General features: G+C 39.4%; 1 protein-coding gene across 8 annotated transcripts in view; it reads left to right on the top strand.

Annotated features, from left to right (window-relative positions):
- Nucleotides 1-1,557: 1,557 nt before the first annotated feature.
- Nucleotides 1,558-27,332, top strand: part of LOC110830254 (uncharacterized) — a 65,856-nt gene continuing 40,081 nt past the window's right edge. For 3 of the 8 annotated variants that reach the window (XR_015532586.1, XR_015532585.1, XM_022064929.2), the window contains exons 1-2: nt 1,559-2,039; nt 11,575-12,090. The gene's annotated coding sequence lies outside the window, so the exon portion shown is untranslated. Of the gene's footprint in view, nt 2,040-11,430; nt 11,450-11,574; nt 12,091-18,898; nt 19,240-27,332 lie in introns of those variants that run through there. The other 5 variants (XM_022064932.2, XM_022064931.2, XM_022064933.2 and 2 more) reach the window with 5 other exon arrangements.

Genomic DNA, 27,332 nt, shown 5'->3' with positions numbered 1-27,332 from the left:
TTAAAACCACCACACATATTTCTCACAGAACTGTAACACCCACATAGTTCCTGAAATATCAAGCGGCGCCACATGCTGGACGCACAAGTAAAATAGGATAGCACAATTGTGTATACTAGTGTCATCTATCGGCAAAGCTTGAAATTTAACTTAAGAACACGTCCGAGCTGTAAGCTACGTCTGCTAAGTAGTTAGCACGTCCAGCGCTAGATGGCAGAATAATATACTTATGAGATTATATAATCAAATACAATTAGGTTCTACGATCGTAAGATGGCTCTACCATACGTACAAGAACGTGCGCTGATGTGTGTGTAGTTTACAGTACGAGCGCCAGATGGAAGATTCGTATACTCCAAAAATAATTATATGAGTTCAACGAAAACATTCGCGATTCGTATCGGTCCAGTGAAGACTATAAACATACCGAGATACCTCGTCTGACAATAATAATATGCTCTAGTTGCAAACATTGTTATCAGAAGCCATGTAAAGTATCTATCCAAACTATCAAAATCTAATCAACAATGCAGAGTACAATATAAGGCAGTCGATGTTGGTATTTTCCATAACGCAGTCATCGTAAACAAACATGACTCTTCTCAACCTTACATGACTTCCTCCGACTAAGAATACATGAAGGGAAAATTTACGTTCCTTCTACACTATTATGAAATAGATCCGAAGCATAGCGATCGATTTAAGACTTTCTTTTTTAATAGCTGATGCCAGATAAAGTTGTTTATTGCTCAGTGTACAGACGCCCTGACCAGTGCAAGCGGTGTTATTTGAAGCTGGGTTTTGCAGCCTGAGGAATGTACCACAGATAATACCAACACGTCCTAGCGATGGTCAGACCCACAGGCTTGTATTCTGTTACTTATTATTTCTGTATCACTCTGCTGAACGCCACCCCACAATGTAGTTCCAACATAACGGTTACCTCGCCCACGTACACGACAAATTCTTCATGGACAGCTTCCTGATTGGTGGATCGGACGCAGTGGGCATCACGTTCGATAGATTTAACCCCGTTAGATTTCATTCTTTGTGGAACAATAAAGGACAGTTTATCAATAACCATCAACCAAACCACAAAATAATAAAACAACGCATTGTTGTAGCAAGTGCTGCTGAATTCTCCCATAATGCAACGCGTCCGAAAGTGCATTGTTGCCAATGTTTACCATTCTCAACAGTTATTACTGTATCTGTTTTGTGAACGCAACAGCTTTCACGGTAAATACATGTTGATGAATTTGTCTCTCGTAGACAAATGGGGAAATTCGAAGTCCAACCAAACATTAGTCACGTAAAGATAATCATCGATGTACACAGCGTAGTCACACATTGAAGGCAATGTTTCTCAAACTGTGAGATACTTCTCACAGTTTGAGAAACATTGCCTTCAATGTTACGTTGAACTTTAGATAAGACATGGCGTCGATGTATTGTAGTTTACAGCGACCACTCCATATCATATGAATTCACTGGAAGTGTAGCCCGAAGATATCCGAACGTCTTCGGGTTGGATCGGGAGAGCTATTCAGAATTTGCCACAGAAACCAGCCAGTTGTCCGTAGTCAGGTTGAAGTAAGTGTGTGGTTGCGCTGTGCGATTGTCTTCTGTTTTTAATTACGTTTAGAAATGGCGTGATTTTTACCGCTTAAAAATTTGTGGCTTTATGTTCGTGTAATTTAACAGAAAGGAATATACTACGGGAATACAGATTGCATTTCTGTGATTTATGTTTAATGGTAAAGGAATGGTTTGTTTTTGTTTTGGAAGGAATCCTACAACACTGTGTGTGCGCGCGAGTTGGCCTGAAATGTTTTCTAAAAGTGATTTATAAACGTGAACGTGTGTGTTCCTCAGAAGAAGCAGAAACGGGAAGGGTCAGTGTCGTTTTGTACTGATATCTATTTTAAGACCATCAGAATTGTGTGTATTTTCTAAGTGTTGTATAACGGAAGTTTCCTATACGTTTGTGACTTCGTGAAACAGATGATTGTGTGGAGCACCAATGGGTCTCTTTGTAAGTGAGTATTTTTTCTCTCATTGTCGTATTTCTAATTGAATACTTGGGAATGTAAAAGGCACATGACAAAGACAATAATTATGTAATTCCGGCTATCAACAGGTAAAGAAAGCCAGGGGATCTCGGTCAGAACAGTGACTTTATACGTACTGGAGGACCGGGATTCGATCCTCTAAGGGAGGGCAGAGGATTTTTCCTCAAGCCTTTGCGTCCAGACCGGTTCTGGGGCCCACCCAGCCTTCTGTACAATCGCGGGGGTTAAACGCGGCCGGGGCGTGATGCTGACCACTCACCCCATCAAGTGCCAAGGTCAAGAATGAGTAGGAGCTATACCCCCCCCCCCCAAGCGCTTACATTGCGTATAGAGGGACAGCTTCATTTATTTATTTGTATTTATTAACAGGTAAGGAAACCATAGCAACAAATTAAATGTCAACTGAGAGCTGGATTTTTTTTTAGACATTTTCACCGTCAGAAACACAGAACAGTTTTATTTATTCTCTTGGCGAAAGTTTTGGTTTATGTGACATGTGCCATTTACATTCTCATCCAGTTTATTTTGGTAGTGGAATTTATAAACTGGAGGGATTTTGGCAGCTCTAAGTAGTTCCTGTATTTAAAGAGTTTTACCGCGATGGTGCCATTTTCCTAATCAGTAGCTGTGAAATATTAATCAGCGGAGGCGCGTAGTTTCGAAATTACAGAAATTAATTTCTTATTCGAACTTCCGATATGTACAATTAAGACGTGTTTAATACGTTATAAAAATTCTACTGTATTCTTTGCTGTTGCAAAATACGTAAGGAATTTTGGTATTTGATGGTTCGTGGAGAACTCATAAAGTTATTCTTCTTCTTACATGCCATTTAGGCATAAAATAGAATTTTGATTGGTTCGAGGTATGTAATTGTAGTAAACTAACGATGCTGTAAGGTACACAATGAATATTTGTTTAAATATAAATTATGCAAATTATTAATGAGCAAATTTGTAAATAACTGCGTGTTATCGACCCATTATCTGTCTGTTTAACAATCGTCTTTGGTTTCAGATTCCAAAATTTCATCTAGAAGTAGCCCCCCCCCCCCCCCCCCCCAAGACTGATAATAAAATTCAGAATTGTGCACGAAATCACTAAGACCTTGACAAACTTCTCACCTTACTCCACTTTCAAATGCTTTACATTTACAAACCCTTTCTCTACCAGAAGGACGAACGAGCACTGCCTGGGGACCTTCGTAACTGTAAATTTAATTTATGCCCCCCCCCCCCTCACTTTTCCTTTCTTCCTTCATCGGTTTAAGGGTTAAAGGAAGTTCACCTGAAGCTGTACGTCCAGACTTTAAGTGCGCCCGATTCCATTTCACCTTCAACTTTTTAATCCTTAGTTCTTTGTATTGGCGCTACGGACAAAAAATAGTTTTTCAGCCCGTAGTTTCAGTGCGTAGATAAAGTTCTGTGATAGCAGAAATTAATAAGTGATTAATTCAAAAATAAAAATATAATTTCTGGCTTTGGTGCCCTTAAACTGCACGCGTTGGATTAATCGGTCCATTTTGGATTTTTGCCTGACGAAATTCAAACCCCGAGGGCCGCAGATTACGAAGAAGGAATGTGAAAGCGTCGAGAAACTTGTTATTCGACCAATATCGCAATTAGCGTGTCCTGAGCACGGCTTACAGAATCTTATTTATGGCGTCTGGAAGGTTTCCAGACGCCAAAAATCAGTGGGTGTTGAAGAAATTGAACCTACACGGCCAGCTTTTGTAATCGGCTCGTATTTGCCGATTTCAGAACTCAAGTGCCTACAAACCAGTCACATAAAATCTTTGCGTGTTGTATTAAATTTTCATTTTAAACTACGTACTAAGCCCTGCATGTGAAATGGTGTTTTGTTAGGCAGTAAAGACATTTTTCCGTATTTTTTTATAATCCCTCGAACGTGTCGTAGTTTTTACAGAGGAATCAAACATAAAAAATAAAGAATTGCGTACCGCCATAGACAGGAGAGAACTCGAGTAATGATGACGTCATAGTATCTGCTGTTCACGTGATCCTGTTAACGATGATTCCAAATAGAGGTGGGGTAATTGGCCTTAAATGAGAAATGCATACAGAGTTTCTGACGGGAAGTCTCAAGGGAAGAGACCTAGGACATGTGGACTGAACTGAAATGATAATATTAAAATAAAGCACCTTAAAGAATTTTAGTATCTGTTATAAAGCATTCTAGACTACGATTTTAGATTTTTCGTGGAAGGATTTAGAATTTAAGGGTCCGATTTTGAAACTCTAAATAGTGTGCAAGTACTCGAGTATAATAATTAAATTCACAAAAATTAAAAGGGGGGAAAATTACACTTCGAAGAGTACACATAAAAATTCAGAGGTACGAAGACCATGGAACAAAATTATTTATTTAAAAAGCTACCAGTCGCTCAGCTGGTAATGAAAATTCTCCGCGTTATATTAAATCCTAACGTTCATTACCGTGTTGACAAGAACCCGCGACTTTTCTATGTCCTGAGCCAGACTAGTCCAGTCCAAGATCCATTTTAATATTATCCCAGCAACATCAATGTCCACGACGTGCTGGTACTCCCCCCTTTCCGCTGGTCTTGTTCTCGGCCTAATAATTTCTTTATGAAGTAACGTGGGGAATCGATCAACTACAGACCTCACGAAACCCAGGTCTGTCCTTTGTATCGTCAGTTTTATCCTTAAGGCTTTATATTCATAACATTTTCACATGGAGGGCCTGTAAGTAATGTGTTCCCTGATTCCTGTCACTAACTAACGTTGTCACTAGTAAATTACGACGGAAATTATGACGGAAAATACGAAATGTCGCTTAAAAAAACATTTTAATTGAAAATCGTGAGCGAAAAATAGAAATTAAAAGCATTTACCTTTGCTGAATCGAAGTGTAATAAATATAATACGATATGATATGCAAATAGTGGTTTAAAAAATTGTCGCAAGCGAACTAACCAACACTTATCTGTCATGAAGGTGTTTCTAAAGGGTGTTCACGCGTTATAACTTCACTGGCCGCCGGTCAGTTAGCTGCTCGCCGTTATCGACAGTGCCACGAAGCTGACAGTGGTCATTTTGAACACGTACGCTAGAGTCGCTAATTCATTAAGTGCCGATACTGACGTATGTAATTGTTTGGTTTATTAAAATTTATTTATTTCATTCAAATAATGAGTGTGTACATCTTTTTGGGATATTCTTTATATATTTAACTACGCATCGGAGTCACCAGCAATTAGTTTCCATGGAAACGTGTTTAATCGTCTGGTAGTCCAATGTCGACCTTTTCCCATCTGACCTTTTTTTATCTGTAAAGCCTAAAGTCGTCGTTATTTCTGAGCTAATTTTAGCGAATTCACTCAGAGGTCGGGTTCAGTTAAGAGTTGTTATGAAATGTTTTATCGCGAGTCCATGGCAACTTTTCAATTTGACTTTTCCACTTTGTGAGCGCGTGGACTGGACTTTAGAAGTCGATTATGCCCTCAGCTTACTCGAAATGTGCACACTTGTAATCTCTCCTTTGGTCAAGAAACTTTGCTTTTTCGCAGTAATGCTTTCGTGCGTTTAGGGCTTGTCGCTTTGATAATATTTTTCATTCATGCTACGTGATTAACCACTCAAATTTATCGACGTTTCAGAGGTTTTACTGCCTTTATCATCAGGGTATGAAGCTTTTTCTAAGGCATTACTGAAAGCTAAAAATCAGTCTAAATGAGACACGTAGACTAACACTGCCTTTGTCTCAGTAATATATTTAATGTGTGTGAGGTTTAATTAATGTCTTTGCGTCATTAGCCAGTAAAATTCTTCCTAATTCTTGAATTAACGTTCTTCGTTAACCTGTACAGTTTCTGACTGCAGTTAAAAGTTGACCTACTGACATTCGCTGTATCAGGTGAATATTTTTTTCATCGTACAGCGTGATAGAATTATAAGTCCCTCGTCCACTTTGGCTGCCATCCGAACGCGAACTCTCTCATCCGAAATCTTCCGAACAAAATACAAGAAAAATAAATGTTGTCATTGTTTGCAGTGCGTATTTCTGGTAATTATTTTTAAATATTCAGCGTATTTAATAATATAACACGTTTCCGTTGCTTGCTTGTTTCGTTAGAGTAAATAAAATTGTGAGATTTCTATTATTCGGGGTCTTTCGGGAACTCGCCACTTGCTTTAAGAAGTCTCTGCGGGTAATCCTGAGAGCTGGAGCGGGCCAAAGGTTGAGAACTCCTCGGTGTGGCCTGTGATCAGTTCCGACTCTGGAACGCGGTTTTCATTTGCATCCAGCGGTTAGGGGGCCTTCCGTCTTTGTTGCTAGTGGTTTCGCCGCGGTCCAGTTCGGCTTCAACGCCGTCTCGGGTAAACCTGTGCCGTGGCCGACGAAGGTCGACCACTACAGCTGGAGGGAGAAGCCACACGTGACCCTAATATTTGTTATAACGACCGTACATAATCAACTTGTTCATTTTTTCCCAGCTACACAAATCCACGTGTTAATTGGTGGTAATCAACCCCTGTTCTGTCCAGTGGACTTATCGCGTTCTTGCACTTTATGGGACGAAATTCCAAATTCGATGTGAGTTATAATAAAATATGATTATCATATCCGTGTTCCCCTTTATTTTTTAACCGACTGACAGATTTTTATCAAACTTGGAGCGAATATTACGTCACTAAAGTATATTTTAGTGACGTAATATTCGCTCCAAGTTTGATAAAAATCTAAATTCCAAAAATTTTGTTACTTATGAATCTTTAAAAAGTGCAAGTTTTGTTGAAGTAATTTTTCTTTGTAAACCTTGAAAAAAAAACATGGTGACCCCCGAAATGTGTACCACTGTTTGTGTCAGTCTTTTGGGTTGTGTGAGCTTTCAGGTAGATACCGACGTTTCGGAGAGACATACTGCGCTATCTTCAGCCCTGATTTTCGTCTGTGGCGTATCTTTAATTAGCAATGCACCCAAATACGATCTGTACGCAATAAAACACATAATCAGACGTGTTTACCACAAATTGTAACATTTTTTTAGTAGATTTCGCCAATAAATCCAGTCAAAATATGGCATCCTGTTTCTAAAACCCATTTTAATATTATCCTCCCACCGACCCCAGAGTCTTCTCTGAGTGATTTCTTTCATTTCACCTTTTATGCGTGCTACAATCCCATGCCATCCCATCCTTCCCTGATTTATTATTACGTTCCACACGACATAAACCGAAGTTTAAATTCATATTTTGTCAACCCCTTCTTAAGAGGCGATCATGATTGAAGGTGTGTCTTACTGAGATCCAATGTTTCTGGGGGTCCCAGCGTGCACTGCGCGAAACAATTCACTCTTTTTGGAAGACAGTAGCGGATACTTCACGGTTTTTAGCAGAAATTCGATTTTACAAACCTAAACGAATCGTTTTCTGAGAAATAGTCCCAAGGAGATCAGCCTACACGAAAAAACAATGAGTACTCGAAACAGAAGGCCACGTATTGTACGTCCCAAATCTCACGCAAACCCAAATCTGAAAGTTAAATATTTTGTCAATGTGATTGGGAAATTTTAATTTGCTGTGCCCGATGGCAACACTGGACTCCCGCAATTTATTCGCTTTAGTTATTCAATTGTTTATAAGCAACAGTGCATCGCGTATTTATTTCCGAACGCAGTCAAATGAAACAGAGGTTCGCTGTCCTGGTGTTGTAACAAATACACAAACAATTTCTAGACTTGTTAATTAACGGTGTCTCCATTCCCAAACTTTCTAAAAATTTGTTTAAAAGAGTTTGTGTACTGCAGGACTAGGGACGGGAGCGTAATTTTTATCGTAAACATGACATCAAAATTTCGGATTGGGACACACCGCGTAAACCCTTCCACCGTCATCTGTTGATCCTGTCACGTAATTTCGGCACAGTGTGTCTGTGACCAAGGATTTGAACTGTGGCATTCGAAGTCACACTCATCTGTGGTAGCTGAATGTTTTATTTATTTAGTGTTCTGTCTGACGACAGGTCCATATGAACAGGATCCTTCCATCCTTTTCTCGGACTGGGACCTGTTCATATACGTTCTTGGCAGATGATCCAGAAGTGGTTTGCCATTGCCTTCTTCTGTGTGTGAATGGAGTAATTGTTGGGATGCCACGGAGGAAAACTCCGTGTTGCCTAGACCACGGCCTTGCCCAACACAAGTTATAAATTCGAACCCGAGACCCCCAGGATTACAAGGCCAGCGTTCTAACCGCTAGACCATGTAATGTAATGTAACGTTTCCTAGGTAACAACAATTCCGAGTAAACAGATGACGTTTCTTAGGTAACCAGGTTACACTTTTCGTTCCCCTTTTTTGCCGAATGACCCTTCCTTATAGACGTATTTATGTCAAAAGAATCTTCTCCAACGACGGGTGTTCACTCTTTGGAAACTTTGTACCGAAAATTCTAACATAGCTCCCAGGTTTTCAAGACGTACCGGGTTCGAATTTATTCCCTAAGCGCACTTTAACCTATCAGAGGATTATCTTGCCCATCCTTTGAAAATTCCACGGGTGCAGTGATTTGAAATGTGGCGCTTTCAAAATCGGTACGACGCCAAAAAGACGCTATATTTAGAGGCACGAGGTTACGTTCGAAAACGAGGCTTCGGAAGGGACGCTGACCTCGAAATGTATCTGAAGCCAACAGGGGGACCTGGAAACCTATGCGACATGATTCTAGGCAAAGAGACACCGAGCGGCGTTTTTCCATTACCCAACAAAATATTATTGTCTGAAACGTCCTTTGTAAGCGATATCGACCATTTGGAAGCGGATTTTTGCAGCCCCACGAAGGGACCCGAGGTTTGTTGCAGGTACCAACATAGAATAGACAGATTAATAAAGGTAACTAACCGTACAAGCATCCGTGTCGCCCTCCTCTGCCAGCGTCTGGCTGCTTTGAATTCTGTTTCTAACGCAACGTAATGTACTTCGTAAATTGATGATCTTATCGTGGTTAAAACCTTGGCTTTGCCTCTCGTAACCTTTGAGTTTCAAACCTACGTCTTGAACCACGATACCCTTCTCCTGCTGTGGCTTTCAAACATGATCATAACAATTCCAAGAATTTTACTGTAAAATAATAATAATAATTATAATAATAATAAATTAAAATAAATTAAATAAATTACATTACTGATTATTCAGTGTTTATCGTAAAATAATATTTTTTTTTTTAAATTTCACGTACCCCCTAAGATGTCTTCGCGTACCCCCAGATATAATTTCTCTCCAATTTTGTACCCCCAAAGTCGTTGGTGTATAATTCAAGTTATACATAGTATATAATCTACATCTAAAATAAATTAAATAAATTACATTACTGATTATTCAGTGTTTATCATAATTTTTTTTTTAAATTTCACGTACCCCCTAAGATGTCTTCGCGTACCCCAGGTTGAATACCACTGCCTTAGACTGAACAGTGACAGAGACTAGGTCTATCTAATTGTAAACTACCACCGTCAAAACCGTTTAAAATTGAATTTTTTTACAGTTTATGTTTTAACGAAATGCAGAGGTAATCTGTTATGGCTTCAATAATCATTTCTCTTGTAACAGTAGATTTGTATGTAGGACATATTTGAACGTACAGGAATTCCTCGCATTACGCGATTAATTGGTTCCGAGAAATCACCGCGTGAAATGATTCGACCTTTACATACATTTGTAAAATAAGGATACGTTCCAAAATGAAAAATAAATTTAAAAAAATAGCAAGAAATGCGTGTATTTATTTTTTCTTCAATTATTACATTGATTCTGTAATTAATTTATTCGGATAATGAATCAACTGATACAGACGAGTCTACATCAGCCTTTGAAAGCCTTGGGTCGGTGGACTAACAATTTTCAGCTCTGTTGGAGGAATGGTCAAGACAGAGCTAGCGGGTAGCATTTCTTCTCTCACAAAGAGTTTCTGAATGTCTCTAGAAACTTCGGTGCTTCTCTCTTTGTTAGGATCATCCTCGTTAATGACAGTAATGGCATTGTTCATTTACGTGCGATCGAGATGAAGAACATTGAACGTCCATTTTTTACGGTGTGAGAACCACGGTATGATTGTGACAGACAGCTTATCTGTTGTCAGTAGCGCCACAACTGCCAGGGATTGCTGAAGACTGCCATCGCTTGAATTACATTGCATGTGTTGTAATCATGTTTGTTGTTTGCTGTGTCTTGTCAGCTGTTCATCTGTTAATTTTCCACCGTCAGTGCATGACGAGATAATGCTCGAGGTCTGTGTCTGTGTTTATGTTTCACAAGCCTTCTTATCCCTATGGTAGGCCGGACTGTATTTTATTTAGTGTTGTGTCTGACGACAGGTCCATATGAACAGGATCCTTCCATCCTTTTCTCTTCTCGGACTGGGACCTGTTCATATACGTTCTTGGCAGATGATCCAGAAGTGGTTTGCCATTGCCTTCTTCTGTGTGAGAATGGAGTAATTGTTGGGATGCCACGGAGGAAAACTCCGTGTTGCCTAGACCACGGCCTTGCCCAACACAAGTTATAAATTCGGGCACCGCCGGGAATCGAACCCGAGACCCCCCAGGATTACAAGGCCAGCGTTCTTAGCCGGACTGTACGCGTTTGTTAATTGTCGATAGCATTTTTAACACTTTGTCATGAATGGTGTGTAAGTATTGTGCGCAAATCCATTATTGTTATTATTATTATTATTATTATTATTATTATTGTTGTTATTCCACAAATGGTACCGCAGTGCTAAGTTATTTTCAGTTCTGTGCCGAATCAAAATAGCCAGAAAGCCAATTAAAATAATAATGACGCCAGCAAAGTTACAACAAACATTATTAAAAAGACTTACGTGGTTTAGACTACGTAAATTCACGAAGGCAACAATAACAATTCAATTGAACAAAGTTCTCGTAGGAGAACGAAATGTTCAAAACAAATACAATGTACTAAATCTGTGAATTTATAAAATTAGGAATAATGATTATTATTAATAACTGCAATACATGCAAATCCATGTCGAAATTCCTCTATAAGTTTAGTGCATTAAACATGCTAAGAATATTTCGTAAAAAAAGTTTTGAAAAATTCGTCACGTTTTCGCCGGTTAAACGAGTACGAACCGCGTCACTTGTTTTGCAAAATTTTGCTACGAAGTTTTGAGTGCGTCTGCACTCACAATGGACTGATGTTATTTTTGAGAATGTTGACTGATTTCATAACCCCCTCTCTCTCTCTCTCTCTGTCGTCAGTGAATGTAACAATATGTCGGGTCATACACAGAACTGGCCACTGCTGTTTCATCCAACATCGGTGTCGTTTTAAATTGGACGTTCTAGCCGAACGGTTTCCTGTGGATGAACGTGAAGTACAGTGACACTGTCGCATTTATTTTTGAAGACAGAACGTCTTATTTACAAGATTAATACTTGGTAAAGGAGTTCATTGCTTCCAATTCGTGTGATCTCATCTCTGATTTTTCTTAACTTTCAGTTGGTGGAGAAGATGACAATGAAACTACAAACGTGACGAAGCAATTTCAACGAATGAGAAATACTTCCAGCAGCTGAAGAGGAATTATACAAAAAGTGAGAATGAGGGATAAGGTACAGAAAGCTGTCTTTTGAAGAGGACCTTGGAGTTTCTGTTGTGATCTCAGACGAATGACCACGTACACGAAAATAAAAAAAGAATATGGTAAATTAGAATGACCAAAGAGAGACCAAAGCTTACAAAAGAAGACAGGAGAAGAAGAATAAGTTGGAACTAAGTGTGCGTGAGTTTGTGGTTGTGTACACTTTCGTAGAGATTTTTCTTTTTATAGTTTCCCAATTTAAATTCAGACATACAATTTTTTTTCGAAGTAGGTGAGAAACATTTATTTCGTAACCAGAAGAAACGAATAAGACGCTGTTATTTTCACAACGGAGTTTTTTTTGAGCATAACAGGATTAAAAAAAGAGGGGAGAATACGTCATGGTACAGTCTCTGCTTCGTGCTTAGCTGAAGGTGAGTTGAACGTGTTGTGGTCTGATCACAGCATCGACTTTTAACTTTTGTTTTATCTTCTGAGCCCGGAGATTGTGAAATTACGCTCTCTGGTGACATAAAACAGTGGTATTCAACCTTTTTTTGTTCGCGTACCCCCAGATATAATTTCTCTTCGACTTTGTATAATTCAAGTTATACATAGTATATAATCTACATCTAAAATAAATTAAATAAATTACATTACTGATTATTCAGTGTTTATCATAAAATAATATATATTTTTTAAAATTTCACGTACCCCCTAAGATGTCTTCGCGTACCCCAGGTTGAATACCAATGACATAAAGAACTCGTTGGAAGCTGTCAGTAATTTAGGTTCCGAAATATCACTTGTCATGTGTACCATATTTGTTCAAGTAATAATCCCAGTGAGATTAAGTATTTCCTCCAAATTAATGCTATAAGTTGTGGATTATTGCGTCACTAGTTCGTCACAAGTTCGTCATCAGGACGTTTCAAAGAAAAGATATTGAATTTTATCACAGATATTTGATGCTAGGTTATATACATGTAGTTAAAGTAGTTTATTAACAATTTAGTTGTAAATTTTTCTTGTAGTCCTTCAGATATTGAAGTTTGACATTGCGTTTTTATCTCTCAGATTTATGGCAAGGGAGATACGAAAAATAAACTCGGATTAATTGTGTCGATAGTCGCTGGCTTACGGTGTTTCATGTTCCCACTCGAGAAGTTTGGATGTAGGCAAATTGCTAGGCGGTCGTCGTGGAAGTCTTATCATCTCTGGTTTCAGTTCTGGACAGCGCTTCAAGTCGTGTGGCCGAGGCGTTTCGAATGACTCGTAGAATCGCTAATAATTTCCTAGTATTGTGACGTCATACACAGGCCAAGTTCTTTGTCCATATCGGTTCTGTGGCATTTGTTAAATTGTTCATTACGAGGAATGAGTGTACCGGCAGATAGGAACCGGTTACTCGTTCGTGGTGGTCGGTGAATCTGATTCATCTGACCTGCTTTAGGAGACACTCCTACTCGGTCATTTACAAGTTATAAAATCGGTTTATCCAGAACAGATACGACAGTGAACTTCTGTTCTGAATATTCGCATTATATACCGCGGTGGTCTAGCGGTCAGAACGCTGGCCTTGTAATCCTGGGGTCTCGGGTTCGATTCCCGGCGGTGCCCGAATTTATAACTTGTGTTGGGCAAGGCCGTGGTCTAGGCAACACGGAGTTTTCCTCCGTGGCATCCTAACAATTACTCCATTCACACACAGAAGAAGGCAATGGCAAACCACTTCTGGATCATCTGCCAAGAACGTATATGAACAGGTCCCAGTCCGAGAAAAGGATGGAAGGATCCTGTTCATATGGACCTGTCGTCAGACAGAACACTAAATAAATAAATAAATATTCGCATTGTTGTATCATCGGCAAATAATTGTTGTTAGCAAGACATGAAGTTTGTTTCCTGAATCTCGTCCTTATCGATTCAAACAGCACTCGCTGAAGTCTGCAAATTCTTGAACACGTCCTCCAGCCACTGAAGATGAACCTCATGAAGTTGAAACGCGTTTGGCAAAGTTAATTGTTAATAAATGTTGGTTTGGTGATAAGAAAGTTGTTGGTTTGCGGTGTTATTGTCGGCTTATCGACTAAAATCGAAACTATACGTTGTGTTACATTTAAAACGCAACGCTGACCAAAATTCACGAATCCCTCAAGGAGGAAACAAATGACAATCGGTATTGAAGTGTCGCAGCTGATGCACTGCTTGAAATCGGTACGACCGGAATTTCAGCTGTTTTATCGCTCGATGAAGTTACGTCACAGACAGACACTTCCTGTGTCCCGACATTCTGATACCGGTACTTACTCGTCAGACGATTTCGATGCGAAGTGACGTTTGAAAATGAACACACGTTTTGTTCGTGAATACACCACGTCAGATTTTGCGCACCTGACGTGAGCATCGGCCTAGCAACCAAGATGACCATTCGAATGTATTTTGGGAGTTTGAGAGGGGATAAGCTAATTCTGATCTAATTTTAGTACCGTCGTGCGTAACTGAGTTTTAAACACCCGCGATTTCGAATATGAACACAATTTTTCATCGTGTAAGCACGGCTTGGAGCGTGAGAGGGTTGGAGGAACGGAAATCGTCTGTCAGCTGTTCATCAGCCATGAGGACAAGATTTATGGCAGCATCCAGACACATTTATGATGACAGGGGGTAGGGATGGAAGGAGGGGAATTCAGATAATGTATAATCAGTACGTGGTATAACAAGCCTTCTGTTATGGTACATGATGCATTAAAATGGCCGGACAGCTCGTTTCTGAAGACGCCCTCTGTAATATCCTGGGGTGCTCAGTGATGTTACTTAAAGTAGTAAGTTGGTTTTGTGGCAACTCCCGTTGTGAACGTGCTTAATCACAGTTTAATAAAGCCACTCTGGAATCACAGGTTTTGACGATTTTCATATTTAGAATCCGTACATGAACCTACAAAAAAAAATCAGGCATATGTAAATACAATTTCAAATATTCTGTAATAGCCTGAATATATTTTAGTCGAAAAAAACCACAAGTAAAGAGCTACTTAGTAGATCTAGGCGTAGATGGAGTGACAAGATTGAAACGAATATTAAAAAAGGAATATATTTGTGTTGATTGGACTCATATGGCACGGGATAGGTACAGTGGCGAGCCCTTACGAGCGTGATGATGATATTTCAGTTAATCTCCGAAACGGTGAAGTGCGATGTTTTCTTTGCGGTACGGACTGAGTTATTAAATATTATTTGGACGAGTTTCGGCTTCAAAATGTAAAAGTAAATGTTTATCGTTGAATAAAACAATGTCATTAGTCCAATAGGTTTTATTTATGAACCACTGTTCGATCGCGCTGGGAATGTCCCGAATTTCAGTAAGTTATTTGCCAGATTAGACATGAAAATCCCAGTTTATTACGTCGTCGTAAAACACCAGCCTCGTTGTTGGTGTGCCGATGTGTCGTAGAGCGTGATCATCTTCCATCTTGTTAGAGACAACGATTTATATGTAGGTACGAGGTGCGATCGGAAAGTTTCAAGACTGCGCGTATAAAAACCCGTACACTTATCTCAGGTATTAAATTCATCCATCACCCTCGAAGTAGTTCCCCTGGGAGTGAACACAACGATCCCAGCGCCGCTGCCAAGTCTGGAAGCATCCCTGGAAATCTTTCTTTGTCAGCATGTCAAGCACCATCTGCGATTCTGCCTGAATCTCTTGCCAAAGACTCACCAAAACGGCTACGGAAACGTATGAAATGCTAAAGCAAGCATTTGGGGAGTCCGCAATGGGTCGTGCACAAACTTTTGTGTGGCATTCACGTTTTAAAAATGGCCGAACCTCTGTCGATGATGACGAGCGTTCTGGACGACCATCTTCGAGCACAACGCCCGAAAATGTTACGAAGATCGACGTCGTACCATCAACGACTTGTGCGACATTGTTGGGATAGGCTATGGGACCTGTCAGCTGATTCTAAAGGAAGAACTCCACATGCGACGCATCCTGTCTGAGGACCAGAAGCAGAATCGACTTCTCGTTTGTCAAGAGCTCAAAGATCTTGCAAGAACCGACCCCAACTTCCTTTCTAAGCTCCGTGTGACTTCTTCCTCTTCCCAAAGATGAAAATTCAGCTAAAGGGAAGGAGATTTGAGACGATAGAAGAGATTCAGGCAGAATCGCAGATGGTGCTTGACAGGCTGACAAAGAAAGATTTCCAGGGATGCTTCCAGGCTTGGCAGCGGCGCTGGGATCGTTGTGTTCACTCCCAGGGGAACTACTTCGAGGGTGATGGATGAATTTAATACCTGAGATAAGTGTACGGGTTTTTATACGCGCAGTCTAGAAACTTTCCGATCGCACCTCGTACATAGTTTCGTACCTGCTTTCGTGAGGCGAAGTTCTGTGGTGTGACGAGGGTGTGCCACGGGTGAAAAGTTCGACGAACACTGATTTTAAGGTAATAATCGCAGGCTTGCAAGTACTGCGAGAAGTAATTGGCATTTGGCCTGTGCGTAATCATTTCCGACGAGCGAAGCTTATGAACTGCCTGTTGAAGGGTAGGGCCCATTCATTTTAAGGCGTTTGGTGCTAAGGAAACGTGGACATAAATTGTGACAGTGCGTGAATGTGTATTCAGCCGCAGACAGACGAACTCATGACGAGTAGATCAAACAGTTACGATACAATTGCTGTTTTTGATGTGTAAATGAACTGAAGATGTTGTGCGTTGAATGAATGATTTATGAGCATTTTTTTTGGTGACAAATTCTAAGAAAATCTCGTGTTTGCTGTCTTCCAAATGCCTCCAACCGGATCTAATAGTCACATTAAAAATCTAACAACTTATTGTCTTTGAATTAAAAATATATTAAAATAATTTAATGATCTCTTTGGTGTAATATTAATTTTGATAAAAAAATATATCGAATTTTACCTTTATCCTCGTCTCCGCTGTAACATCAAGATGGAAATTAAAATTTGCAGTTGTTTTTTTAATGCGTGGGAGTGAAAGATGGCACATGTCACAGATTCCAAACTTTTAACGAAGTGGGAATCAGACTGGGTTTTTGATTTTTGTTAGGGTTAAAATTTTTGCGTTAAATCTGTTCTCAAAGCCACAGTTACCAAGAGTGACGTACTTCGGTTGGTTCCAGCTACTAATCATTTTCAATCGTCGATTGATTCTGAAACCAGATTAAAAATTTCAAATTCTGAAAGCTGGAAAACACGCGTGTCCTGGAAACCCAATAAGATTGGAGACAATTGAAATTCAGTGCACTTCTTCGAAGTGACGACAGATGGCAGTGATGAATGCCATGGGTATAGTTGAGATAGGGGAATACCATTCTTCCAGTTGGTAAGATTTGGAAGCGACACCTTACCTTTTCTTAAGCCGTGATGAAAATAAACTTTTATGGTTGCTTTGAATTTGTTATGCAGCATCTTCGCTATGATTTAATGAGGCTGTAACAAGTACAGTCTGTGTCGCACCCAAAGTGGGCGAGGGAGACGAGGTACTCGGCGGACTGGTTGTCCTTGGGGTGTCACGCTGACTCAAATCCTCTTGTAAACTAACTTAACCAGACCTCCCGACCACTCCTTCTGATTCTAATGAATTCACCATTCATGTTTCATCGCGATGGTAATAAAGTACTTGTTACTACGTCATAATTTCACGAAATTTGCATAATTCCATAAACCAGATCAGTTGGTGGTCTTCACGCCGAGAGCATAATTGCCAAGTACAGGCGTTCTTTATAACTCCGGTTGTCGAGACCAGTGGTATTCAACTTGGGGTACGCGTACCCCCGGGGGTACGCGAAGACATCTTAGGGGGTACGTGAAATTTAAAGAAAATATTATTTTATGATAAACACTGAATAATCCGTAATGTAATTTATATAATTTATTTTAGATGTAGATTATATACTATGTATAACTTGAATTATACACCAACAACTTTGGGGGTACAAAATTGAAGAGAAATTATATCTGGGGGTACGCGAAGACATCTTAGGGGGTACGTGAAATTTAAAAAAAAAATTATTTTATGATAAACACTGAATAATCAGTAATGTAATTTATTTAATTTATTTTAGATGTAGATTATATACTACGCATAACTTGAATTATACACCAACGACTTTGGGGGTACAAAATTGGAGAGAAATTATATCTGGGGGTACACGAACAAAAAAGGTTGAATACCACTGGTCCAGACCACGTGAAAAGTGGTCAAAATTTTTAGTCAATTGCATGTTGAAGACGGTTTATCAACTGCCGAAGCTGTTTAGCTTTGAGATGAGATTAGCGCTGTTGAGGCGATGGTCTGTTTAAAAGTACTATCGTAATATTCTCCTGAAAAGGACATGGTGGAAATCTAAAAAAACACGACAAAACTTAGGGTAGCTCTTTCTTCCACCGAGATTCGAACCGGATACAAGTCAGCGCGTTACCGCGTCAGATGACGTGCTCGGCCCCTGGACCTCACATTTCCTCCCCACTTGTATAATAGGATTTGCGCTGAACTTCATAAATAATGAAAAGCAAGTTAATCCCTGTCTATAGCGTATATTAGTTGCTACGTACTAAGTTGTGGACGCTGTGGGAATTGAGGTAAAACTCCACGTATTCTTGACTTGGCCAATTTCCGGCAGGGAGTTTTTGTTATTCCCCGCGTCCGGAAAGACTCTGGCGGTAAAACACCCGGAGCTTGAATGCTGACCACTGTCCTCAGTCCAGTGCCGGACGAGGTTAAGAATGTGTGGAGAATGCCTCCACAACCTCATACTTGGTGCTGAATGAAACACAGACAGCCTACAACGTCAGGTGGAGACGTTAGCTTTATATACTTGTTACAGTAAAACCCCGAAATCTGTTAGTAGCAGTCATTAGTAAAATCTAAAAGTCATTAACTGAAGTCGACAGAACTGGTATTTTCTACGAATAAGTCACTTGTTGTTCAGACGTCAACTTTACGTGGGAATCTGAATTTACTTCTGATTTTAGGAGTTACTAAGTCAAACCACTTATCACTTAAAGAAATTAAACAAGTAAGTGTTTATAAATGATAAGACATTTTTCTACTGAACGTGTTCGTGAAGACGTAATTATGGTAGAAACGGAACTCAGGCTAGCCTAATAGGAAATAGTTTTTAGGCCCAGCTGTTGCGAAAAACAGGTATAAACACCGAGTGTTACCCCACACATTTGCTTTTCTACCGAAACTTACGATTTCTAATTCTTTCTAGGGGGCTCCTAGCTTTTACCAGTAACAACACGCAGTGACGGATTTAGAGTTTTTCTGCTACACTTGTCACGGGTCAACCGAATGCGTGTCCCACCACCAAAGACTGAGCCTCCATGTAAAAGATGCTGACATCTGACCCACCGCTGACATCTGTAGTCACGTGATAACGCTTGTGACCTCCACAGTGGAGCCAACGTGATAAACATCGATCATCGACTTAAAGCTGATTGTCTGGTGGAGGCTGGCTACTGAAGAAGTCTATTTTGAGATTCCACTCGGAGGGGAGAAGATCTCTTGTCAGTCTGTCCGTCGGGTCGAACACTGGCCTTCGGTGGACAGAAAGTAAGGCTGGTGTGACGTAGGGCGTGATCATCATATATCTTATGCATGAATGTATCTGGGAGTGGATAACCCGATTTTAATTAAATTCAATATTGAAGAATTTTGCGGGGAAAAAATTCGTAACAGTTTTTAAATTGGATCAGAAAATTACAGCTAGCACTTTTCGTAAGACGGTAACCTGCGACATGCCGATAAAAAGAGAAACTCTCCAAGTTTATTTTACATACATCATAAATGCAGCTCAGACAGATCCCGTGGCACAGGCGGTACAAAGACCTGGTCCTTTACGTACCCCCATATGAAAAAAAATCACTTGAAGTCAGGTGATCGGGGTGGCCAACAAAGCAGCTCTTGGTCATAGAGCATTTATGAGATATGTAAAATAAACTTGGAGAGTTTCTCTTTATATCGGCATGTCGCACGTTACCATCCTTTGCACCATTCAAGTCTGGTGATTTTTTGTAATGTGTCAGGGAATTATGAATAACCCTGTATTTTTAAACGGCTTATTGCGGTTTCTTTATATAAATATGTTTCATTCTAATCTAAAACTTCTTGACGATGGTGAAGAGTCAATTGAATAAAAATTTACTTGGATATTATCCATCGTCTAGTAAATATAAAACGTAAAACGACGTTTCGGAGATGGGACTCTATCTCCGGTCCGGAGATAGGGATTAGCTCTATCTAGTGGGCCCAACTGTGTAGGAACCTGAAGACGGAGATAGAGTCCCATCTCCGAAACGTTCGTTTACTTTTTTTACGTTTTATATTTACTAGACGATGGATAATATCCAAGTAAATTTTTATTCAATTGATGTTTCATCTAGTACCAAACTGAGCGCAAACGTTTTTGTCAGGATTGTAATATATTTGGAAGTGCCTGAGGTAAAGTTGGTAATCGGATTTCTTAGATGTTGGTAGTATTTCGGATTGGCGGATAAGTTGAAATAACTTAAGTGTAGATGATAGTTTGTAGATACTAATACGTAAGAGTTTTAATTCAACCTCAAGACAAGATACAGTTGTACAGTAAAGATGAATAACTCTTATAACCACCGTCTGATGATGTGCCTTGGGGTCATAGGTTATCCAAAAAGGTGGGGGTGGGTGAGTGAAAGGTCACAAGACATGCCGTCATTTCTCCTTATCAATTCAGAAGAACGCTGATGTTACCCTGCGGCTTTATTCATGAGAAAGTGATCTCGTTACAGAAAATGATATTTAAAGGAAAGTTCTTCATCGTCGAGAGGCTTAATCACAAGCCACGGTGGTCTAGCGGTTAGAACGCTGGCCTTGTAATCCTGGGGGTCTCGGGTTCGATTCCCGGCGGTGCCCGAATTTATAACTTGTGTTGGGCAAGGCCGTGGTCTAGGCAACACGGAGTTTTCCTCCGTGGCATCCCAACAATTACTCCATTCACACACAGAAGAAGGCAATGGCAAACCACTTCTGGATCATCTGCCAAGAACGTATATGAACAGGTCCCAGTCCGAGAAAAGGATGGAAGGATCCTGTTCATATGGACCTGTCGTCAGACAGAACACTAAATAATAATAAGATGAGGTGGTCTAGCGGTTAGAACGCTGGCCTTGTAATCCTGGGGTCTCGGGTTCGATTCCCGGCGGTGCCCGAATTTATAACTTGTGTTGGGCAAGGCCGTGGTCTAGGCAACACGGAGTTTTCCTCCGTGGCATCCCAACAATTACTCCATTCACACACAGAAGAAGGCAATGGCAAACCACTTCTGGATCATCTGCCAAGAACGTGTATGAACAGGTCCCAGTCCGAGAAAAGGATGGAAGGATCCTGTTCATATGGACCTGTCGTCACATAGAACACTAAATAATAATAATAATAATAATAAATAATAAGAGTAATATTAATGCTGAATTTCACAACGCAATACACACATGTGAAGGCGTTTTCATATTACAATTGCGATGTTACAGGATGCAAATGTCTGCACTCGGGCGATACCTCTTGTCAGTTGTTTAAACGCCGTCTAAGGGGAAGTACTGTAGTCGGGGCGAATCTGTACATTCCACATCCGTTAGACATCAGAGGCAAGGGGAGTAGATAAGTACATACTGTCCAGACAAAACGAGCGTCGTTTCGCGGCAGAAATACTTCGCGTCTCGCTGTCTAACGTACTAAATGCGACATTGAACAATTTTGAAACTACGGCGTCTAATATGGCAGGCAACTGTTTCACACACGAAGATAAAAGATTGGGATTAAACTGGGCGTTGTATTAAATTCGTACAGTGAAATAACTGTGTGAAGTTTCTTGGTATGGGGCGGAAGGTTCATCACCGTAATCACAAAAGTCCAGCTACTGGAAACCGTTCTCAGATACTCGAGTCCAGCTCAAATGTTCAATAGATTTTTAAAACTTTATTTTCATATACTCCCTGCCGTACCTCGTGTCATACCATATTTCCGTCTTAAAATGGCGAATTTTTACGTCACGTGTTTGCAAATGCACCTAAGATTTTGTCAGAATATCACCTGAAGATGGCAGTAGATGTTATAATGATCTGGACGTTGTCACAGATTTTTAGAAGGTCGTGACCACGTTCTCATTAACCCTTTGAAGCCGAAGATCGTCAGAATATTATTTAAGAATTCAGTCCGTACCGCGAAGAAAACACTACACCTCACCATTACGAAAATCAGCTGGTTAACCCTTTGAAGCCGAAGATCGTCTGAATATTATTTATGAATTCAGTCCGTACCGCGAAGAAAACACTACACCTCACCATTACGAAAATCAGCTGGTTAACCCTTTGAAGCCGAAGCTCGTCTTCATAATATTTACGAATCCAGACCGTACCGCGAAGAAAACACTTCACTTAACCATTAGAAGTCGAATCAGGCGGTACCACATAAGATTTAACAAAAGAACATCCCGGGCAAAGCCTTAATTCAGACTTTTTCGGACACGAAGTTTGACAACGCTGTTTTGCAGATTTTGGCACTACGTAAGTCTTTGAAGTTCTCCCCCTGATAATTTATCATCGTTGACCGTTCTTTATTAGCTAACAATGATCTCAAGATAGATGGCCTTGGGGAATCACTTTTTTTGTGTACGCGAGAGTTCCCAATTCGATATACTCGTCTCGTAGCTTGTTAACAACAAAACAGCTTAGTGGTACAGAACGAGTCTTTGTTCCCTTGTTGCCCTAAACATGTTTTCCCAGAAGTTTTTTCCATTTCATATCGATATCGTTTTCGCGAGTTTTGTTTCCAGTGGCAGCTGCCTTCTTTATCGACTGCTTTTATTTGTATTTTCTCTTAGGACTGACGGATCACGTCCCTCAAACACACGAAAGAACGGATGTGCTTAGAACCGAGATGCAAATGTCAGGTTTCGTACATGAACAACGAAGACATTTCTATATTAATAATCTTTATTATTTCGTAAGGGATATCCTAGTAGGCTCTAATGTTGTCCCTTGGCCTTCGCATTTATTATCATCCCATCTATTCACCACTTTATAAGGTATTTACTTCTGTGTACCTGAGAAAAACCTAGCCTCTGAGGTATTTCTGAAATACATTTTGTTTTTAATACGTGTTACACGTATTATAATAGTTTTATTGTGAGAGATTACTAAACATTTTACGACAGCGTCTTTCGAATGATGTACGAAGATCCCAAAATGGCGGTCTTCTGAAGTTCCCTGACGTCGTGTTCGCCCGGAATGTTCCTCAAATATTTTCTGAGTGACTTGGAGACAGTTCCAGTTGCTCGTATAATTATTGGGATTATTTTCACTTTCCACATTCGCTGTATTTCAATGAGAAGGTCCTTCTATTTCAAGATCTTCTTCGTTTCCTTCTTAATTATATTTCTGTCAGTTTGTATTGAAATTTCGATTAAGAGACAAGACCCATTTTTGTTTCGGATTATAACAATAATTATTATTATTACTACTACTCTTTTGTGTTATTTTTGGATTATCAGTAATTGGCTGTTAATCGAATTTAATTCAAGTATTGACCTTTATTATTAATTAATTATTCGGTTTTGTCCGTCTAATCACAATTTATATTTAAAATTTACAAATAAGATAATTAAAATATCATTTTATGTTCCACATCGAATAATCGATTTACATTTGGAACATAAAATGATATTTTAATTATGTTATTTGTAAATTTTAAATATAAATTGTGATTAGACGGACAAAACCGAATAATTAATTTAATTTAATATTTGATTCACAATATGGCGCAATTATACTATTTTTATTATTAATATTAAACATGATAACTCAGCAATGTACAGTCTGGTTGACCCAAGATACATTCCCGACATTCTGTTAATGTTTCCGTTGTCCAAAACACGAAGTCCATTACCCGAAAATGGCGTTGAGCAGTTTTTGCGCGTAATTTAACGTGGCACGAGGAATGTCAGCTTGAACTTAGTCGCCGGTGTAAATTAATCTTATCGATGTTAATGCGTTAGAATTATACATTTTTTTTTACTCTGGGTTTTCAATGACATTTTTGCGTGCCGACCGGTTGAGACACCCTGGACTGAAAAGATCAGCTCGCGTGATAAATTGGAATGAGTGTGAAATGTTTTTTTCGAAGTTAACTAAGTTGGTAAAAAAATCAGAATATAAAGAACATTTTGTTTTGATCCGAACTGTCTCCTCACGTAATGTAAGAAAATTCAAAGTTGGTTTCTGTGTTTATTTAACGACGTTGGAAACTGACGTCGATTCAGATGTAGTAAGTCTCATTTCAATACGATTTAATGACATCGCGGTGGTAGGTCGGGCCCGTATCACGTTTCGGGGCTGGTGTGGAAAATTCATGAAATGACGACATTTAGGGAAAATCTTAAACATTCCAAAAAAATAATATATATATATATATATATATATATATATATTGGCCCAAAATATACCTACCAGGTTTAGTTAGTGTTTTATTTTACCTTCCTACCGGGATCCCCGATGTATATATCTGAAGGATTTTGACGAAACTTTGTATGAGACCCGTTATAAAAAAGATAGCGATTAAAACGATTTAGAGATGTGTGGTTCACTGTTTGTACGCTTATATTGTGTTATTTAAATACAAGCTTTATAAGGATTCGAGATGAAAATAAGCTTATTTCCAAATTGTTTCATAAATTAATATTAGCGCGCATACCGTATGTTTTGTACATTTTTAATGTTTAAAAATTGACTTATTTTTCCATGTTTTTTCATATATGTGCCTTGGATTAACATGAAAAACATGAACGCAAATGTGGAAATGAGGAGTGTCGTCCATTCAGAGAATGAGACAATTCTTACAGAAACTGTAACCAAATTTCTCGATAATTTTGTTCTTCGATTCCATGATCTTCAGGGAATCACATGGAACATGTTTTAGTGTAACAAACAAATTTCCCAAGTGTGTAGATCGATCTGTGAAAGTTTAATACATTTGAATTTAATAATAAAGAATTTATATAAATTTTAGAGAGTGATAAAGAAACGCCTTGCATGTAATAAACGGGAGGCAAGAATGGCACATGTGAAATTTCAGTCGCCACCTGCGACCAACGAAACCAGGAAGGCCGAATATGTAGTCGACTTGGGACCACATTTCAAGAATTCCTTTCATTTTCTTAGTCTGCGTCTCTCGCCAACACCGGTTGTGTCTGTCTGTCATGTTCTTCCGTGTCACCCCATGAGCATTCTGACAAAAAGTCATCCAGCCTCACACTGTAAAAACCCCCCCCCCCCATCCCCTAGCAATAAATCACAACTTGCGCGAACAAACGCACGACCTACGCTTTGTCACATTCGAGCATTTCAGGAAACGTGTCTGTCTGTCTGTCTGTATCTGACATGTGACCATTTTCTTTTGGGGACGAGATTATAATAAGATTTTAATTGTTATTGGTTACGTAAACAATTATTTCGTACACTGTCAGCTTTCTAAACTGTTCAGCCAGAATTACAGCTCACTTTTCTTTTCTTTCGTAAGTTAAAGTTGTCCCCCGGTACTTAACTAAGCACCACGTCATGCAGATGTATGGGGAAGTGGGAGTTAGCTCCATGCATTCTTAATTCGACGCTAGAAAGAAGTAAGTCAGCTTCACGCCCCGGCCGCTTTAACCCGTAGGATAAAACACCGGTACCCATTAACTGGGTGCGTCCCAGAGCCGGGCTGGACGTTGCGGCAAAGAGACATATCTTACCTTTGTTCAAATCTTGTCAGTCTAATCACAATAAAATTCCTATTAAATATTAAAATATTACTATAATTAACATTTAAATATTTAAAATATATTAGATCGAAATGTTCGATTTACATTAGATCATCACTTTTTACACGACATGTTTCAGTTTTAAAAGAACCATCTTCAGGTGTATAAAATTATATAAACTTAAATATAATTTCTTAAATGCAACTTTTATAGTCAGATGTTTTATCAGATTTCAAATGATGTTTTCTTCCAGATTTTATTGTATTTTTTAATATCGTATTCGAAGTTGTTCCGTATGTACGTCGTGCTTAACATGATTTTGTGTGGGTGAACGTTTTGTTGTTGTTTTTGTATCATCCTGTAAAGTAAATAATATAAAGACTAAATGAATATTAATAAATTAGAAATAGAAAATTAAATAATATATTTGAAAATTTAATTTTGAAAACATACATATCTTACCTTGTCGGGAATCGAACCGGGGCATTTTAACTCTTAGTTTAGTTACTATAGAAATTTGAAACATGGCCTCTGACTTTGAAAGTTGAACACAGATTCCAAATGTCAGATTAGATTGACTCCAAGAGAAATTAAAATGGTTCTGCGTCCTTTGAAGCAGACAGAATAGGGGATTGAGATTTCCCATGCATTTGAATCTCCTCGTACTGAAATCTTAAATCCCGTGTTACAGACCCCGAAGGAGTCGAGAATGTCTCTCGTATGCGTTCTTCTCCGACAGCGGTCCAGATAATCATCACCGTACTGTAGCCAATTTATATTAGGTACATGGACCTGAAGTTCATTTGTGTTTTGCCGAATGCCCCAAAGCCAATGTGCGAAATGTGATTTAGAAAATATTAATACAGCGTTGCCAACATTTAACGCGGAAATTGCTTATTGAAGTAGCTGACCTTGAAGAAATTCTTCTTCACAACTGGTTGGTCGCTCTGCCAACGCCACTGTAGCTGTGTGCTGTTCCGATTGGATTGGAATTCCGGCAGAATCCGCCATGGCAGAAAGTGTTAAGCGACCCACGTATCTTGGCCTCAAAACCTCTGCGTCTGATAGAGCATAAACGAATCAAAGTAAAATCTATCTTCTCAATTATGATCGTGAAATCTTTGATGTGATTGTCCGCGGTTAATTTTCGGGCGTGTTTGCAACTGAAGTTGCTCTGAAATGCGCTTGTTAGCTTCACCGTGTCTGTCTGTCCGTCTTTTGGAATGTAACAACTCGAGAACCGGTGAACAGATTTTCACGAAAATATATATGAGGGGTATAGGATTTGAGACTTTCGCGGCGAGTACAATCAATGAAATCTTCTCGGGCAATCAGCCGCGTTAGCTGGTTACCTGTAGTAAACCGACGTTTCGGGAACAAACTCTGTCACCATCTTCAGGGTTCTGATGTGACTGGAAGATGGTGACAGAGTTTGTTCCCGAAACGTCGGTTTACTACGGGTAACCAGCTAACGCGGCTGTTTGCCCGAGAATATTTTATTGATATATGGGGGGTATTTACTAAAATCTGTCTACACATTCCAGGGTTGGTTTAAATCGGTCAGAAATATGGGTCTGTCTGCATTCAGACGCACGTGCCCTTACCTTGAGGATCTGTGTACTGATACCTTGTGGTAATGTTCATGTTTCGGAGTTTAAAATCATTTGCACAGATGACGAAAACACTTGGTTGTTGCACCACTGAGAGTATTACAGATAAATTCCTTTTTATGTCATCCTGTATTCGCCGTATCGCTAAAAGTATTTTCGATAAATTTAAAGAATTGTTGTTCTCCATGCACCGGTTTTTTGCTCCATGATATTTTCTTTCGTCGTCACCGATACCAAATTTAATGAAAATTCACCAAGTTATTTTG

Source organism: Zootermopsis nevadensis, unplaced genomic scaffold, assembly GCF_977971745.1.
Source record: "Zootermopsis nevadensis isolate Lab colony 2312 unplaced genomic scaffold, Znev_1.0 Znev_ptg000061l, whole genome shotgun sequence".
Taxonomy (NCBI): domain Eukaryota; kingdom Metazoa; phylum Arthropoda; class Insecta; order Blattodea; family Termopsidae; genus Zootermopsis; species Zootermopsis nevadensis.
This window is presented reverse-complemented; position numbering and strand designations above follow the sequence as displayed.